The sequence below is a fragment of the Peromyscus leucopus genome, chromosome 1 (genome assembly GCF_004664715.2).
Source record: "Peromyscus leucopus breed LL Stock chromosome 1, UCI_PerLeu_2.1, whole genome shotgun sequence".
In the NCBI taxonomy this organism is placed as follows: domain Eukaryota; kingdom Metazoa; phylum Chordata; class Mammalia; order Rodentia; family Cricetidae; genus Peromyscus; species Peromyscus leucopus.
In genome coordinates this window covers 27,564,563-27,581,963 of record NC_051063.1, presented here as the reverse complement: position 1 = coordinate 27,581,963, position 17,401 = coordinate 27,564,563, and positions in this window count along the sequence as shown.

Below are 17,401 nucleotides of genomic sequence, written 5' to 3'. Positions count from 1 at the left end.
AACACTTGTGTGTGTGTGTGTGTGTGTGTGTGTGTGTGTGTGTGTGTGTGTGCATGCAAGTGCAAGTATACATATATGGGAGCATTTGAAAGCCGGATGTCAGCCTTGGGTGTTATTCCTTAGGAACCCAGTAGCCATTTACTTTCATTTTGCTGTTGTTTGTTTTGGACACAGTGTCTCTCACTGGGACCTGGGCCTTACTAATTGAGCTAGGCTGGCTGGCCAGTGAGCCCCAAGGATCTGTCTGTCTCTATATTCCCAGTGCTGGGATTACAACTGCTTATCATTACGGCTGGGTTGCTATATGGGTTCTGGGGACCGAACTCAGGTCCTCATACTTGCTGACTATGGTGGGGGTGGGGAATGTTGATGCCCCAGCCAGCAGCAAGATTTCCTTCTAGGTGCCACATCAGTCCCCTGCTGTGTGTCTAAGCTGTGTCATTTGCTAGGGCTTCTGGGACAGTGTTACAGTCTAGGTATTTAAGCAACAGGCATTTGTTAGCTTGGTTTGGGGGTCTGAAGTGCAAGATCCAGGTCAATAGGACTCCTTCTTTTCAGTCTTCTGTTGGTAAGAGAGTGTGGGTCCCTTGCCCATCCACAGCACCTGGCATTTCTTAGTTTGCAGAAGCATTGCCTAGCTCTGCCTCACCCTCATGGGATGCTCTCTTCCTGTGTGTGTGCCTGTTTCCAAGTTCCCCTTTAGGGGCCCATTCCTATTGAGTTGGAGTCATTACTACTTCAGTATGACCTTGTCTCACCTAATTATGTCTGTTATGATCTTATTATGACCTTGCTTCTGAATAAGCTTGCTCTGAGGTACTTTGAACTTTGAACCAGCCCATAATAAGCCAACCCTTAAAGGGCTCGGAAGTCTCACCTACTCCAGGAAGCCCTCTGTGCTCTCCACTCTGCAATCCCTCTCTCTAGCACTCCTTCTCACAGAGTGTCCTCAGTTGAGCATGACTCCTCAGCTTGGGTGATGTGCATGCTAGCTCCTCAGGGGGCCTCACTCTGGAGCACAGCACATGCTCTTGGACCTAAGCAGAGCCCAGCAGAAGCTGCCCCATTTGATGTGATTAAGAATGGAGGGAATATGGCAGCGTGAACATGGAAAAGGAATTCTGGCCACCTGCAAGTCCCAGCATACATTGGGCAGCTGAGTTGTGCAAGGTCAAGCCTGGGGTGTGGGTGAGTAAGCTACATAGGGCACTTCCTGCTCATCAAACAGACAGCCTTGGCCCTTGCACTGAGCAATGCGGACTACCCAACCTCCTGGTGGAGTATATTCTCAACCATCATCTATGCTAGGATCATCTCAAACATTTCTGTGTGTTTCAAGTGTCAAGGGAAGTGGTCCCACAGAGCCATTGACAGGAATCCTGAACCCTAGAAGGGACTCCTTTGAAGCCTGGGTTCAGGGAAATAGGGTCACCTTTAGAATTATGTAAAAGGAACATGGCAGGTCCCAAGAAGAGACTATCAGACATGCCCAGAAAACTGAGGCTCTCAGAAATGTGCATGTACACGTGTGCATATGTGAATGTGAGTGTGTAAACAGGGAGTCCCAAGAAAGAGGAGACACTGCCTTTTCTGAATAAGACAAAGCCAAGTCAAGCTTGGCCTTCCCCAAGTGAGAGATTAGGCTGGCCTGTGCTGCAGGGGTGTCTTGTCAGGCCATCTTATGTAGGGTGATTGATGCTTACTCTTACTGGGGAGGGCTGAGGTAAGAGGTGGAGATGATGCTCCCTAAGCGGCCACATGGGCACAATGTCAAGGCATGGATCATTATCACCAAGACGCTGAATTAGATCACTCACTTCTGCTGTGGTTTTGTGTTAAGTTGGAGGTATATAGAAGTAGGCCCAAACGCAGCTGGTATCCTCTGATGTCTTGCTACTCATCCAAGTGTGTCCCACGGGTCTGCAACATCAACCCTGACCAGGGGTGGCCTCTTCTAAATGCAGAGTCTCAGGCCAGGCTTAGGGAGTCATTACGAACTGTTCCATAAGACCTGGGACAGGCGTGTATGCTAGCAAGTACACTGAGAAGCTCCAGCTGGGTCTCCCTCTTTGTTGCAGAACATGTATCCAGTAGCTGACCAATGGGCGAGGCTTTAAGGCCTGTCCCATTCTGCCTCTTCTTGCCTTCTTATGTTTCTCCTCTGCCACTCATCACCAACCTGTTTTTCTTATGAGACACCTCTCTGCTGTGTGGGGAATGGATGGAAACAGTGTTCATTTTCTTGTTTTCTGAAAGAGCATGTTTTCATTTTCATGAGAGCTATTGTCAAGGCAAGTTCCACTGCAGGGAGTTTATCAACCCTCTTCTTCTGCCTGGTGAGTACCAGCCCAGGCCCCAGCATGTATCCTCGGCCTTCTAAAGCATCTGGCCCCCTCCTCCGTGCCTTGTCTCATCCTCCAGCTGCACAGGGCTGGCACTCAGGCATACCTGGCCTTCCTTTTTCCTGTCTTTCCTACTCTGGAGAGAACTTAGCATGTCACCAGTGGCAGTAAAATCTGATGACAGCCCAGGAACTCCTAAATCTTCCAAATTAACACCTGAGCTTCTCTAACTCTGCTTCTTGGCATGCCCAAACCCAACCTCCCTGGGATCCAGATCCAGTATGCACCCCATTGTCTGCACCTCCAGATGCTTCTGGGAACTCTAGGACTCCTGGGTCCACCTCCTCCTGGGGCACCTTCCCAGAGTAGGTGGAGCTAAGGAGTGGGCTCAGGGTGGAAAGTGAGCACTGGCCTGGAACTCTCCCAAGCCCAGCTCCTGGCATCTCCACTGTCCACTTTGAAAACGAGCCAATCAATGGAGAATTGCGGTGAATATTCTACAGGACTCCCCGAGGGGACTGCCAGGTGGCATCTAGGCGTTGACTCCTTTTCCAACCACCTTTGATCTCTGCATGGAATTGCAAAGGAAAGGCCAGATTGTCCCTGAGCCGTAGAAATTAGGCCTCTGTCCTCAAGTTCAAGTTGAGCACAAGCAGTTGGAATACTGTTGTCAACTATGGCAGAGAAGGAAGCATCAGGGGAACTTCTCAGCTTGAGGATGACCTGACATCCTGACTGGTTTGTGTCTCAAGGATTTGTCAAGAGCTGTCTTAGACCCAGGCCCTAATGATGGTCCCTTACTCGTCCTGGGTGGAAAAGCCACCACCTGTTCCCTGTGCTTTTGTATTTTAAGAGAAGAACCTTTCAGTTCACGTGGGGAGACGCTCAACCCTGTAAGCGCTCATTTCTTGCGTAAGAATCAACAATTCTTCACATCTCCTCCCCCATTACCAGATGCACATTTAATTACACAGCAAAGCAAAGTCGAGAAAAGTGAATCAGGCAGGGTACGGATGGATGGGAGGCTGCCAGGCTCATCTCAGCCCTTCCCACACTGTCTTTAAAAGGAAAATTTAGTGTGTGTGTGCATGGGAGTGTGTGCGAGTGTGTGCGCGTAAGGAGGGAAACAGAAGGCACTCAGATGAGTACCCTATAGAATGCACTATACAAGAACCATTTACAAGTGCTCAGATACGGTATGGGGACTCCTAAGGTGTTAGGAGTGTCTAGAGCTGGTAACTCAAGAGGGGAGAGAATTACCTGAATCTGGAAGGAAACTGTTATGAGCAGAGGTGATCTTGAGAGAAGCTGCGACCTTCAGTGGGAGTGGTGAGTGCAGTCAATCTGAGACAACTGGAGAAATGAGACAGAGGAAGAATAACCCATTCTCACCCTTCTGCCCTGTGCCATCTGCCCTGGCCTCCACCGGCCAGACTAACCAGGAACCTGTATGTGGTCCACAGGGAGAAAGAGTCTTTAATATGGTATTCAGGAAGAGGACGGAGCCTCTAATGCGGTCTACAAAGAGAGGATGGAGCCCACAATGTGGTGTACAGAGGGCAGTTTCACAGGATAGAGAGCCAATTAAAAGGGTCAAGACTGGATGGGGCTGGTAGGATAGGCCAGTGGATAAAGGTGTCTGCTGCCAGTACTGAAGACCTGAGTTTGATCCTTGTGTCCTACGTGGTAGAACTGGCTCTGGCAAGTTGTCCTTAGATTTCCATGTATCTGATGTAGCATGTGGGTGTGCGCGCACACACACACACACACACACACACACACACACACACACACAAGCATGTGCACACACATTGGATAATTTTCTTTTAAAGATTGGGTCAGGAGAGCTTGTGAGAAGCTTGGTGGCATCTGAGCTGAACTTCCATCCATCCCGTCTAGTTTCCTTATTCCTTTTTCTTGACACTAGCTGCTTGGGGGTGGGGCCAAATGGCAGGACTGTGGACTGTGTTCTAGAGGTGGAGCACGGGCCCAGGCTGTGCTCTAGAGGTGGAGCACGGGGCCCAGGCTGTGCTCTAGAGGTGGAGCACGGGCCCAGGACTGTGTTCTAGAGGTGGAGCACGGGCCCAGGACTGTGGACTGTGTTCTAGAGGTGGAGCACGGGCCCAGGACTGTGGACTGTGTTCTAGAGGTGGAGCACGGGGCCCAGGACTGCGGACTGTGCTCTAGAGGTGGAGCACGGGCCCAGGACTGTAGGCTGTGCTCTAGAGGTGGAGCACGGGCCCAGGACTGTGGGCTGTGCTCTAGAGGTGGACCACGGGCCCAGGACTGTAGGCTGTGCTCTAGAGGTGGAGCACGGGCCCAGGACTGTGGGCTGTGCTCTAGAGGTGGAGCACAGGGCCCAGGACTGTGGGCTGTGCTCTAGAGGTGGAGCACAGGGCCCAGGACTGTGGGCTGTGCTCTAGAGGTGGAGCACGGGGCCAGGACTGTGGGCTGTGCTCTAGAGGTGGAGCATGGGCCCAGGCCCCTTTCTCTTCCCTCCCTCCCTCTCCTTGGATTCCATCAGCTGAGCAGGTTTAGTCTGCCACGAGCCCTGACGTAATATGCTGCCTCATCATAGGCTCCCAAAACAATGGGGTCGCCATAGACTAGAAACTACAAAGCTGTGAGCCGGAATAAACCTGTTCTCATTATAAGCTGATTACATTAGTTATTTTGCTACAATAATGACGGGCTAACTAGCACAATCATCGTGTGTTGTGATCATTATTATACAATGCTTAGGAATTCATCTGCCAACTCAGCTGATAAGATTTTGGGGACAAAGGTTGTATTTATCATGAGATTCCCTCCATGGTCCTGAGTCCCTCCTTTGCAAAACATGTTGCATTTGTGTGTGTGTGTGTGTGTGTGTGTGTGTGTGTGTGTGTGTGTGTGTATGTATGTGTGTATGTGTGTGTGTGTATGTCTGTGTGTATGTGTGTGTGTGTGTATGTGTGTGTGTGTGTGTGTGTGTGTGTGTGTGTGTGTGTGTGTGTGTGTGTGTGTGTGTGTCTGTACATGTACCCCTGAGGTAACTGTTACAGTATTGGGTCTGAACTGTCAGATCTCAGTGATTTTTATGTGATGGATGTTTTTTCTCCTGTTCACATTACCCAGCTATCTTGATCCATTTTCTCTTGCTATAGTGAATACCCAAGACTGATAATAAAGGGACGATTTTGATTGTGCATGGTTCTGGAAGCCAGACATCCAGAAACAGAGACCCAGCACCAGCCTGGATCCTGGGGAGGTAGAGGGACAGAGGAGATCATATGGCAGAAAGGGAGAAAGCAAGGCAGTGGAATGCACTTTTAGAACCAGCTAGTTAACTAGCCCCCCTCAGTACAGTCAACCTGCCCCTGACTGGCAGAATGGCACAAGCCCTTCTGAAGGACTTGATTGCCTCCCAGAATCTCTACAATGGCCACCAAATTTCACATGTGGCTTTGTGGCTGGTTGACTGCAAAGACTTAAAAAATATCCTGAGTGAACACTAACTCTCAGGATGTCTAGGGACTTTACACAGTGAGAACAGGGAGATGAGATGGCCTGCCAATTAGATGGACATGCATGACCTCTGTGGGGCAGCAACCATGGCAAAAACTGCACATGGCAAAATTTGGGAGGCTAGCAGGCTCCTTACCTGAGCAAGAGTGTGGAGTAGTTTAGCTCTAGGATCTCCTTGGGGTCGTTTTATGGCCTCCCTGTTAGCTCTCTCAGCGATTCTAATTCTGATCAGCCTGCCAGGAGAGGGTGAAAGCAGCCAGTAGCCTGGCTGTGAAAGCTGTGTCTGCTAGGACAGGGAGTGTAGAGCCCAGAAGGAAGAAAGAACGAAGCAGCTGTATTTCCTTACCCAGGACAGTCACTGTCAGCATCCTGCCATCTTCCTTACCTCTTCAGCCTGCGGCTCTCTCTTCATTGATTTTTAAGTTAACGTGCCAATCATTCATTTATTTTTATTCATCAAACACATACATCTTGAGCTCTGCATTGTGACGTCGCGATTAAATACATGGACCACATGCCATACAATGTCCTAGATTGTTGTTAAAATTCAGCAGGCAGAAATAACAGGAAAACTTCCAAACACTTAGACATCACAGAGCACAGCACTGTCATTCATGGGGCCAAAAAGGAATTTCAAAAGAAACGAAAACTGCACAGAACTGTGGGGCAGCGACCGCAGTGCCAAAGGGAGTGTTCATAGCAGGGAAGGCCGAGATTAGAAAGGAGCAACACTTGAAGCCGGTCATCAGCGTTTCTCCCCATAGGAAACCAGAAAACAGTGGGCAAAAGCACCCCAGAAGGAAGCATAATAAAGAAACCAAAACAGGAGCAAAAGCACCCCACAAGGAAGCATAATAAAGAAACCAAAACAGGAGCAGAGATCAGGAAAACAGAAAACAGGAAAACCAATGAAACAGAAAGATGGCTCTTTAAAAAAAAAAAGATACATCTCTAGCAAGACTGACACAAAGTGAAAGAAAAGAGAGGGCTGGACATAGGCCTCGGGTTTGAGATGCTCACGCTCTTCCAGAGGCCCGGGTTCAATTCCCAGCACACACGTCAGACAGCTGACAGCCATCTGTAACTCCAGGGGACCCCTGCCCTGTGCAGGCCTCACTGGGCACTCATGTGTGGGGCTCTTTTTTCTTCAAGTTCATGCCCCCCTTGGGGCATGTAACAGTTGTATTACATAATTACACACCCTAGGCAAAGCAGATCAGGATCTTAGGAGTGCCTCTCAACCAACAATCCTGGTTCCAAGGCAACTTCAAGTGCTGCAGAACAGGGTGGAGTTCTCAGAACAAAGACACAACCTTTCTCACCTTTCTGCTGAAATGAAAGCTGCCAGAAAAATTTCAAGGTCTACTCTGAACCCCCAGGTCGTTATTTAAATATTTAATACAACAGCAAAAGATCACTTAAAAAATCATCTGTATGTGTAGTGTCTGTGTGTGTGTGTGTGTGTGTGTGTGTGTGTGTGTGTGTGTGTGTGAGTGCATGTGTGCTCATTTGTGAATGAGTGTGGTCATGTGTGTAGTGGATAGCTATCTTTTTTTTTTATCCTTTTCCACCTTATTTTATAGTGTTTAATTCTTTGAGAATATCATACAATGTAATGTGATCATATCTATCCCCTCCCCTCCACCTTATTTTTTAAGACAAGGTCTCCCACTGAACCAGGAGCTCATCAATTGTCAAACCTTCCGACTAGTCTCCACCATTTTATGCTAGGGTGATAGACGTGTACAACCATGCAGGGCTTTTTTACAAGGATGCTGGGGATCTGAACTCAGGTCCCCATGCTTGCATAGCAACAAGTTACTGACTGAGCTGTTTCCCAGGCCCAGAAAATTCACTTCTTATTACAGCGAGTGATTGACCTCTCATGGTGGTTTTATTCTCATATGTTCAGCACCAGGGCCTGGGTCATTTTCCCAATGGCCATGCTCACTTCCAGACTTGGAAACTTCCATGTCCTTCTATATACTTCTTTCACTGGTGGTAGCAAGATACAGAAGCATGTTGGGCCAATGTCAAGAACATACAATCTATTCTCAAAAAGCAAAGTAAATGCAGCCATGATTGCTGTGGGATGTTCTGTATGTTCTGTGGGAGCCCGTTCTCGGGTTCCTTGTGGCTTTACCCAGCAGGTCCGCATAGAGGATGACTAGGACCACGGGCCTGAGTGCAGGTGTCTGAGATGATCTGCACTTGGCTGTGCTGGGGGATGGTCTGTATGTCAAGTTGCTCTGATTGGTCAATAAATAAAACCTGATTGGCCGTGGCTAGGCAAAAAGTATAGGGGGGACTAACAGAGAGGAGAAAAGAAAGAACAGGAAAACAGAAGGACTCACAGCCAGCCCCCACCCCGACAAGCAGCATGAAAAGATACCGGTAAGCCACGAGCTGCGTGGCAAGGTATATATTTATAGAAATGGATTAATTTAAGATATAAGAAAAGTTAGCAAGAAGCCTGCCACGGCCATACAGTTTGTAAGCAATATAAGTCTCTGTGTTTACTTGGTTGGGTCTGAGCGGCTGTGGGACTGGCGGGTGACAGAGATTTGTCCTGACTGTGGGCAAGGCAGGAAAACTCTAGCTACACATGATGGCTTCTGCCACCTGTAACCCAAGACCTAGATGGATACCCCCACCCAAAATCAAACCGTATGATATTATCCTTTTGTTGTTGTTTTGTTTTTTGTTTTTGTTTTTTTTTTGAGACAGGGTTTCTCTGAGTAGTTTTTGGTGCCTGTCTTGGATCTCACCCTGTAGACCAGGCTGGCTTCGAACTCACAGAGATCCGCCTGGCTCTGCCTCCCAAGTGCTGGGATTAAAGGCGTTCGCAGCAGCAGCAGCAGCAGCAGCAGCCGCCGCCACCACCACCACCACCACCACCAGCACCACCACCACCCAACCCCATACTATATAATCTCAAAGAAAAACAGTCAGTGGCATATCCCTCATTGTGCAATGGCACCAATAGACTAGTGGACTGAAAGCTCCTTTGCCTACGTGTGTGCGTGCGTGCGTGTGTGCGTGTGTGTGTGTGTGTGTGTGTGTGTGTGTGTGTGTTTATGTGCCTGCAGAGTTCGGAAGAGGTCACTGAATCCCCTGGAGTTACAAGTGATTGTGAGTTACTTGATATGGGTGCTAGGAACTGAACTCTGGTCCTCTGGAAGAGTAGTTAGTACTCTTAACCCCGGAGCAATCTCTCCAGGCCCTCACTTGAAGTTGATTACATATAGAAAGAGAATTGTACCTGTTTCTTAAATAAATGGATGGATGGATAGATGATGATAGATAGATAGATAGATAGATAGATAGATAGATAGATGATAGCTAGATAGATGTTAGATAGAAGATAGATGATAGAATATAGATTGATAGATGACAGATGATAGATGACATGATAGATATATAGAAGATAGATAGATGATAGATAGACAGACAGACAGATGATTCTGAGGCTGACTTCCATCCCCAGTCTTGTAGCTCAGTTGCTACAAAAGCAGCAGTTTATCTCCCTATCTGAGAAAAACCATTGCTCGCTCTATTGTGTGACCTGCACTTATTCTGTGGTGAAGACAGGCTGACAGGCCAGGCATTAACCTCAAGGAGCTGTTTATCAAATGCCCTGCTAGAGACTTCAGGCTCCTCCCAGCCTCGCATTGTTACAGATGACATTAAGGAAAACAAACAATAGCACAATCGCTCTCCTTTTTAAAACGATGGCCCTGGATCTAAAGAGGACAGAGACTTCAAATCTAGAATAAACTCTCAGATCAGGGACTGGAGGGTCATGCAGGACTGGAAGCGAGGACTTCCTGCGCACAGAGGCATTCATGAGTTTCCCAGGGACTGTATGGAATGGGCGACCTGGGGGTTCTAGAAGCACATAGTCCTTCAACCACTGGGGTCTGGAGGGGAGGGGGGAAGAAGGTACCGAGCATCCCGGTGTGCAGGGAAAGGAGGGGAAGAGGAAGGGACACAGGCATGGATGTCATGGGCCAAGACAACCCATCCCCAGGAGATCTGAAATTTTGACACTGACACAATGTTTGACATTGAAACAGAATACCTCCAGCACACATGCCAGAGCCTGTCACATAGGACGTGCTCAGTAAATAGCAGAGACCGCCCCCCCCACTCCTCCATGAGATGGAGACACTTTTCCCAGTGGAGCAAGAGCTGTGACTAGGACAAAGGGCATCGTCGGCTCCTCCGTTCCTGAGCTGCTTCCCTGTTGCACTGCAGCCCCCAGCAGCCAGGTCTCTGGGGTGCCGGCAGACGGGACCTTCCCAGATGTCACATCTGCAGAGCATCGGCAAAGGGCTGGGTATTACACACTTCACATAGACACACATCCACAGCCCACTCACACAGACACATTCACACCCTCTATAGGCACACCTATCCACACTTATATTCACACAAATACACTCACACCCCCATAAACCAAAGAAACACACTCATACCTTCACACACACAGACACACGCTCACACCTCTACACTTACATTCATACCCCCACACTCACTGCCCCCCTCACAGTGAGTCACACCATAATGCCCTCACATAATGCCTTTTAACATTAGCAGTCTTCAATTTGGGGCCCATTTTTTTTTTTTTTTACATCATCACTGAGTGAATGAAGTGACTCACGAAGAGAGTATCTCTGGGTCTACATTTTCCTGTTGTCTTGGCGTCATGGTCCTCTGTCCCCCAAAGCACCTCTGAAGCAAAATCCAGTGGGCGGAAGGCTCATGTTCTCCCCTACATTCTTAGGTAGAATGCTGCAGGTAGCAATGAAAGACCCCAGTGAGGAAACAGCCAGGGGCAGCAGCCTGAAAGCCAGGAAGGGAGTCCTTGAAGAAACAGAATTGGCTGGCCAGACTTGGAATTTTCACCCTCTAAAAACACAAGGGAATATATGTGTGTTGTTTAAGCCACTCAGCCTGTGGTATTTGCCATCAGTCAGAGTACAGTAACGAGGCGGGTCTCTAAAGCTGGCCCAAGAGGCCCTGACATCTAGCTTTCTTCCTCTCTCTGCTCACCCATCTGCCTCCTCCCCAACTCCCTCCCTCCAGCCACACTATATCCCACATACACTCCCACCCCAGGGCCTTTGCATCCATTTCCTCTGCCAATCACACTCTTTCCGTATATGTACATGTGTGTGAGTGTGCATGTGTGGTGTGAACAGTTTGGCCAGAAGATTAACCTTGGGCGTTCTTTTTTGGGAACCACTCACCTTGTTTCTTGAGATGGGGTCTCTCATTGGAACCTGAGGTACATTAATTCAGCTAGGCTGACTGGCCATGGAACCCCAGATATCTGCCTGCCTCTGCCTTCCCTGCCCTGGAATTCTAAGCATGAACCACCCTGCCTGGCTTTTTTAAAATATAAGCTCAGTGTTCTGGGGAATCAAGCCCAGGTCCTCACGCTTACACAGCGAGTTGGGTAGCTTTATGTTAACTCGACACAGGCTGGAGTCGTTTAAGAGGAGAAAACCTCAAATGAGAAAATGCCTCCTTAAGATCAGGCTTCAGGCAAGCCTGTAAGGCATTTTCTTAACTAATGATTAACGGAGGAGGGCCCACCCCATTGTGTGTGGTGCCATCTCTGGGCTTGTGGTTCTGGCTTCTATAAGAAAGCAGGCCGAGCCATCAGGAGCCATGGTGGGCACACCAGTAAGCAACACCCCTCATGGTCTCTGCATCAGCTTCTGCCTCCAGGTTCCTGACAAATTTGAGTTCCTGCCTCAGCTTCCCTCAGTGGACTGTGATTCAGGATTTGTAAGCCAAACAGCCCTTTCCTCCCTGACTTGCTTTTGGTCATGGTGTTTCATCACAGCAATAGTAACCTGACTAGACACACAGCAAGCGTTTCGCTGACTGAGCTATCTTCCTGCCACTCTTACTTCCAAAGCAATGCTTCTCGCTTTCTTCAAGTCTCTGGCCAGAAGTCCCCTTCTCCGTGAAGCTGACTCTGAAAACTAAACTGCGACTCACTTTGTGTGTCAGCCGCTGTTTCCAGCTCCCCTGCCATGTACTACATTTTGTTTATTTTTTTCACTCCCTGGCCATTTCGCACAACCACGATTCAGGGGAGCAGGATATGTGTCTGTTTTGTTCAGTGATAAATCCCAAGTGCCCAGGACTATGACGCATGCGCGTTTTCTTTTCAATAAATATATTTTGTCTGAGTACCCGGGCCTCATCCCTTGTGAATTAGCTTGACTGCCAGGAGACCACGTCATACCAGGACTTCCCAGAAGAGGGCAGCCGAGGAACGCCAGAGACCGCTGAGCGGCGGCGCTTTGATCTCAAGATTCTTGGAAACAAGATAACACCTGGGGAGGAGTGAATCCAGCCCCACTTACTTCTAAGGCAGGCTTTTCCCCTTAACAAAGGGGTTTGGTGTAGGAGGCCGCTGCGGAGCCGATAAGTCCCCTATCCATGGCACAGGAGGTTGTTTACCAAAATTCAGGTGTAAAAATTTGAAAGAGCGTTGAATAGAAACAAGGTCAGCCAGTCTCCACGGCGGGAGGAGGGTGGGGAAAGCCAGCAAAGAGGAACTGTGTCACTCCTCCAAAGGACAGAAAATGTTGTTTGCCCTCTACTATCTAGGGAAAGAACTTAGCCCCTAACCCACCCCGAGCTGTAAAGCCTCTAGTCTTATTCTTGACATCCCATCAGATCCACACCCTATACCCACCCCAGGCCAGTCAACCCTCTTCCCGGGGGATTCTGTTACCCGTTCAATCAGGGAATTGAATTGCTGTGGTAACAAAACCTTCAAAAGCCAAGTTCAAGGTGAAGCTGCCTCAGATCAAATCACCATTTGAGTGTGTCAGGTTGGAAGCTGGGGTGGGGCTTCAAGATCCGCATTACCAGAGCGTCTGAGTCTGTTGACCCAGAACTGGCCAATCAGCTGGTCAGACTATTACTGTTTGGATGACCACATGAACCAGCATTTATTGAGTGCTTCTTGTATGCCAGACACATGCAAGATATGTCAGTGGCATTTTCCCATGAATTCTCAGAGCAACCAACTCTTAAAGTCTGGGCACTTTGTTCTCATTTACAGGTGACACGAGAGAGGTTATCCCTCACCAAAAGACCCGGTTAGCCCTGAGGTCACTCTCAATCATGTGGAAGGAGGCATCTCCATGGATCCCTCAGAATTGAGATAGCATGTAATCCAGCTTGGTCTCCGACAGACGAAGAAACTGAGGCCTAGGGAGTGGACAGAAACTTCCCAAGTTCACACAGAGAAACTAATCCCTGCAGCTTGCCTGACCAGTGTGTACAAGGATAGATCCTATAACTTCACATCCCTGGCTAGTGTCTGCGTCCCCTCAAAGGCTTTTATTTTTCCTTCCTTGATTCCATATTCTGGGTATGATGGTGGGTATTTGTAACCCCAACACTCACAGGCAGGGGGATCTGAATTCAAGGTCATCCTCTGCTACATTACATGAGATCCTGCCTACAAAACCAAACCAAAGCTTGATTCCTAGTCTGCATCTGTTAATGGAGCAACTCTTCCCTACACCATGTCACAAAGGCAACAATTTGTCTCTTGGAGTTTTATTGACTTGTAGGCTGCCTCTGTGGGCACTGCTGGCCCCTTGTGATGAGACTTCTGCCTTCTCCCATTGTTAGTTGTATCTGTGTTCAGACAGCATTATTCACATAAAGACACAGCCAGGCTATAGAGTGAGGCCCTGTCTCTAGATAAATAAGTTAATAAACAAACACTTGGGGCAGGTGATCAAAGCATTTGATGTGAACCATTATTGGTTTTTATAAGTTATCTCATGTAACATCTTCAAACTCACATGCTGGTGTCTGGTGAATAGCTAGGTCTCCAGGTCACTTACAGTTTGATTTCACACAGTGTCTTCAGAGTCTGGTGCAGCCTACCCTGACTGACCTCAGTTTTCTCAAATGCTCTATAGCCTCGAGTGACCGGTGTTCACTGTCCAGGTGGACAGTCTTGTTCTTGGCTTTTCCTTGCTCTCAGCAGGTCACCAACAGCCTTTGATAATCTTTCTTTCAAGTACTCCACACTCTCCGTAAATATTCCCGTGCCCTCTGTCCTGCAGTGATTTTTTCACAAGCACAGTGAACTGAGATGGGATGGGGTCGTGATGGAAGAGTGGCTGGAACCATACTTTCCCTAGAGGACCCTGGAGCCGGGATCCTGGCCACCTGAGACAATGATGTTGTTTCTGCACCAGACAACTCCATGGCTGGAGTGAACATGCCCTCTGTGGCTACAGCTACTACTTGATCGTTATTAGGGAGACAGACCGTAATTGTGAATGAACTGTTTTGGAAACATACAGAGGCTCAAGCCTGGCTTTACCTACCTGGATGGAAGAAGTGGGACCTTGAGTTCTCCCGGCAGCAGCCATCCCTGAGGCTCCAGAGGGGGCCAAGGTCAGGCCCACAGAGCTGAAGCAAAGGGTCATCAGTGAGGACAAGGGAGGGGCCCTAGATGCCCGGGATGAGACCAGGTGAGATTCGTAGGCCGTCTGGCACAGATTCAGGGCTTGTAAGCATGGCAGTGCATCTGAGGGCATCAGAGACTCATCTGCTGTCTCTTTGTCCCTAGCTTCTTGAAGGTCCTTCCCTTGTTCAGAGTCCCACTGTCAGGCTGCCTGGGTTTGTGTTCTGGCTCTGTCGTGAAGCATGTGGATCTAGACAGCATCTCTCTTTGTCTCAGTGTCTTCGTCTGTGAATGGGGACACGATTCCTTAGGTTTTTCTGCACATTGAATGAAGCATGAGGCTCAGCATCATGCCAGGCTACCATGGTTATACTTCACTGGGCAGAACTGGTTCTCCAGCACCCTGCCTGTCCAGAAAAGGGGCACTTTGTTGTTATTCCTCAGTCTCTCTCTCCCTCTCCCTCTCCCTCTCTCTCTCTCTTTCTCTCTCTCTCTCTCTCTCTCTCTCTCTCTCTCTCTCTCTCTCTCTCGGATTTGTTGTCATTGTTTTGAGACAGGGTTTCTCTGTGTAGCCCTGGCTATCCTGGAACTCACTCTATAGACCAGGCTGGCCTCGATCTCAGAGATCCACCTGCCTCTGCCTCCTCAGTGGGCCACTAGCCACCACTGCCCTGCTTGTTATTTATCTCAATTAACTCATTTTATATGTTAAAATCAGAGCAAAGCATGAGTGTAGGTCTGTGCTTAGGGAGAACAATCTCTGAGGTGTATGGTAAGTAAAAAACCAAGTTCAGGGTAGTCTGGAATAAACACCAACGTGCAGTACCCGCACTTAGAAGATACAGGTAAGAGGCACTAGGAAGGAGACCTGGGGACAGGGAAGATGTCCAGGTGACAAGGAGGGTGTCTTCTGTGATTCAGCCCCTCTTAGCAGTGACATTTTACTGGAAGAGTATTTCTGCCTTTTTTATTTTTTTGACTTTGAGCACATATTACCTTTTCAATTAAAAACAAACAAAAAAATTCAAATATCCAACTTTGCCCCAACCAGTGATAATTTGTCGTTTGGGAGGAAGTCTGAATTTTGAAGGGGCAACATGAAAATGTGGTGCTATTCCACTGCTGGGTAGCGGAGGGCCAGGGCTCCCACCTGTGAAAAGGATTTGCTCCTTAGCTCAGTGTTCCTGTGTCAACATTTAGGCACCTGTCAGAATATAACTCAAGCAGGGGGAAACAAAAAAAGGGCCATGCATTAGGTCATACACAATACCCTGTGAAGAAAATGTCACACACACACACACACCACCCCAATAAAACAAAGGGATCCACACTTATATATCCACTAATCAGAACACTTCTAATGCCCACATCAATAACCAAAGGGTGTCAACACACACACACACACACACACACACACACACACACACAGCCTAATAATGCAAAGTCTTCATACATACACCCAATAATCAGAGCATTTCATTATACCCACAGCACTAACCAAAGAGCTGCACACACACACACACACACACACACACACACACACACACACACACACCATATGAAGGGCTTCTTCTAGATACCCAATTATCAGCACTTTATACTCCCATACCAACAACCAATCATAACACTCCCAACAACCACAGCATTTCATAAATATACATGCATACTTTCCCAGCACAAGTGATTCCACAGCTCCCACAAACCACTGTTTCATTCATGCACCCCAACCACCAACAGCTCTCTGTGAGACATCCCTCACCCCCATCCCCAAGCTCCTGGATTTGCTTGCTGCTGCAGCAGATACTTGAACACTGAGACATTAGCCGTGACTTTCTTTTCAGATTAATGAGCAGAAAAAGATTGGAAGAGGGAGGGGGCGAGAATGGCGAGAGAGAGCAATTACACCCAAATCTTTTCTCTGTTGATTAGGGATTCCTTCTCCAGGCTGCTTTGGCTCTGGCTAAATCTTTTTCTAATGAGATGTGGCTTATCCAGATCAGGGCGCTGAGAAAAAAGTTGCAATTAACTTTAAGAAGAAAAGGAGTGAGTGAGAAAGAGAAGGAAATGTGGAGGGGGAGGCAGGGCCAGGGAGTGGGGGCAGGGACTGGTACAGTGGGCATGGCCAGGCATAGCCACCACAGAGCAGGCCCTCGGGCAGGTGGCGGGCCCTGGCTATCCTCACTGAGAGTGTACAATTTTCATCTTGGATTCTAGTGCTTAGGAAGGGTCTTATGAAGGCCCTTCAGCCTGGATTGGGTCTCTTGGCTACTTGCAGTTCAAGTCAAGGAGGGGAAGTGGTCACCTCTAGTCTAGGGCTTTTCGCTTCCTTGTGTCATTTTTTCATTTGTTTCTCTCCCTTTTGTGCACTCAGCCTTGAAAAGACATAGGTCTTGATACTCAGGGTCGGCAGTTCTTATCTCAGGGGCTTCTGGGAGACAGCTGCCCATTAGCAGCCAGAAGTTACCATACTTAAGTGTGCTTCAGACAAGAGAACTGTACTTCAGGGTCTCCCTGGGCTGCCTCACTCTACCTACATGGGAATAGGGTCCAGAGCCACTTAGAAGGTCAAGGAAGAGGAGCTAGAGAGATGGTTCAGTGGTTAAGATCACATACTGCTCTTGCAGAGGACCTGAGTTCAGTTCCCAGCACCTATACTGGGAGGCTCACGACCCCCTGTAATCCTAGCTCCAGAGAGATCTGAGCCATCCATCCTCACAGGCACCTGCTCTCATATGAACACACCTATACACATATACACATGATTAAAAAAATAAATCTTAAAAGGAAAGCAGAGAAGAGCTAAGATGGAAAAGGACACTTTACGCATGTCCTTCACACACACGGCTCTGTGTTGCTAGGTTAAGCTTGGCTAAACCAAAGCTATAGACTAGTAGTTTCTTCTCTCTGGGGCTCAATTTTCTCTGTTAAGGAAAATAAAGGAAGAGATGGTAGACTCCAGGGCCTTTGCCCTCCCTGGGTCCAATGAAAAGCACAGACATCGAGTTACTGTGCCTCTGTCCCCTGAGACTCTCACGCTGTGTCGTGGGCATCCACAGGACATTGTACCTTCCTGTAAGACTTTATCCACAGGAAG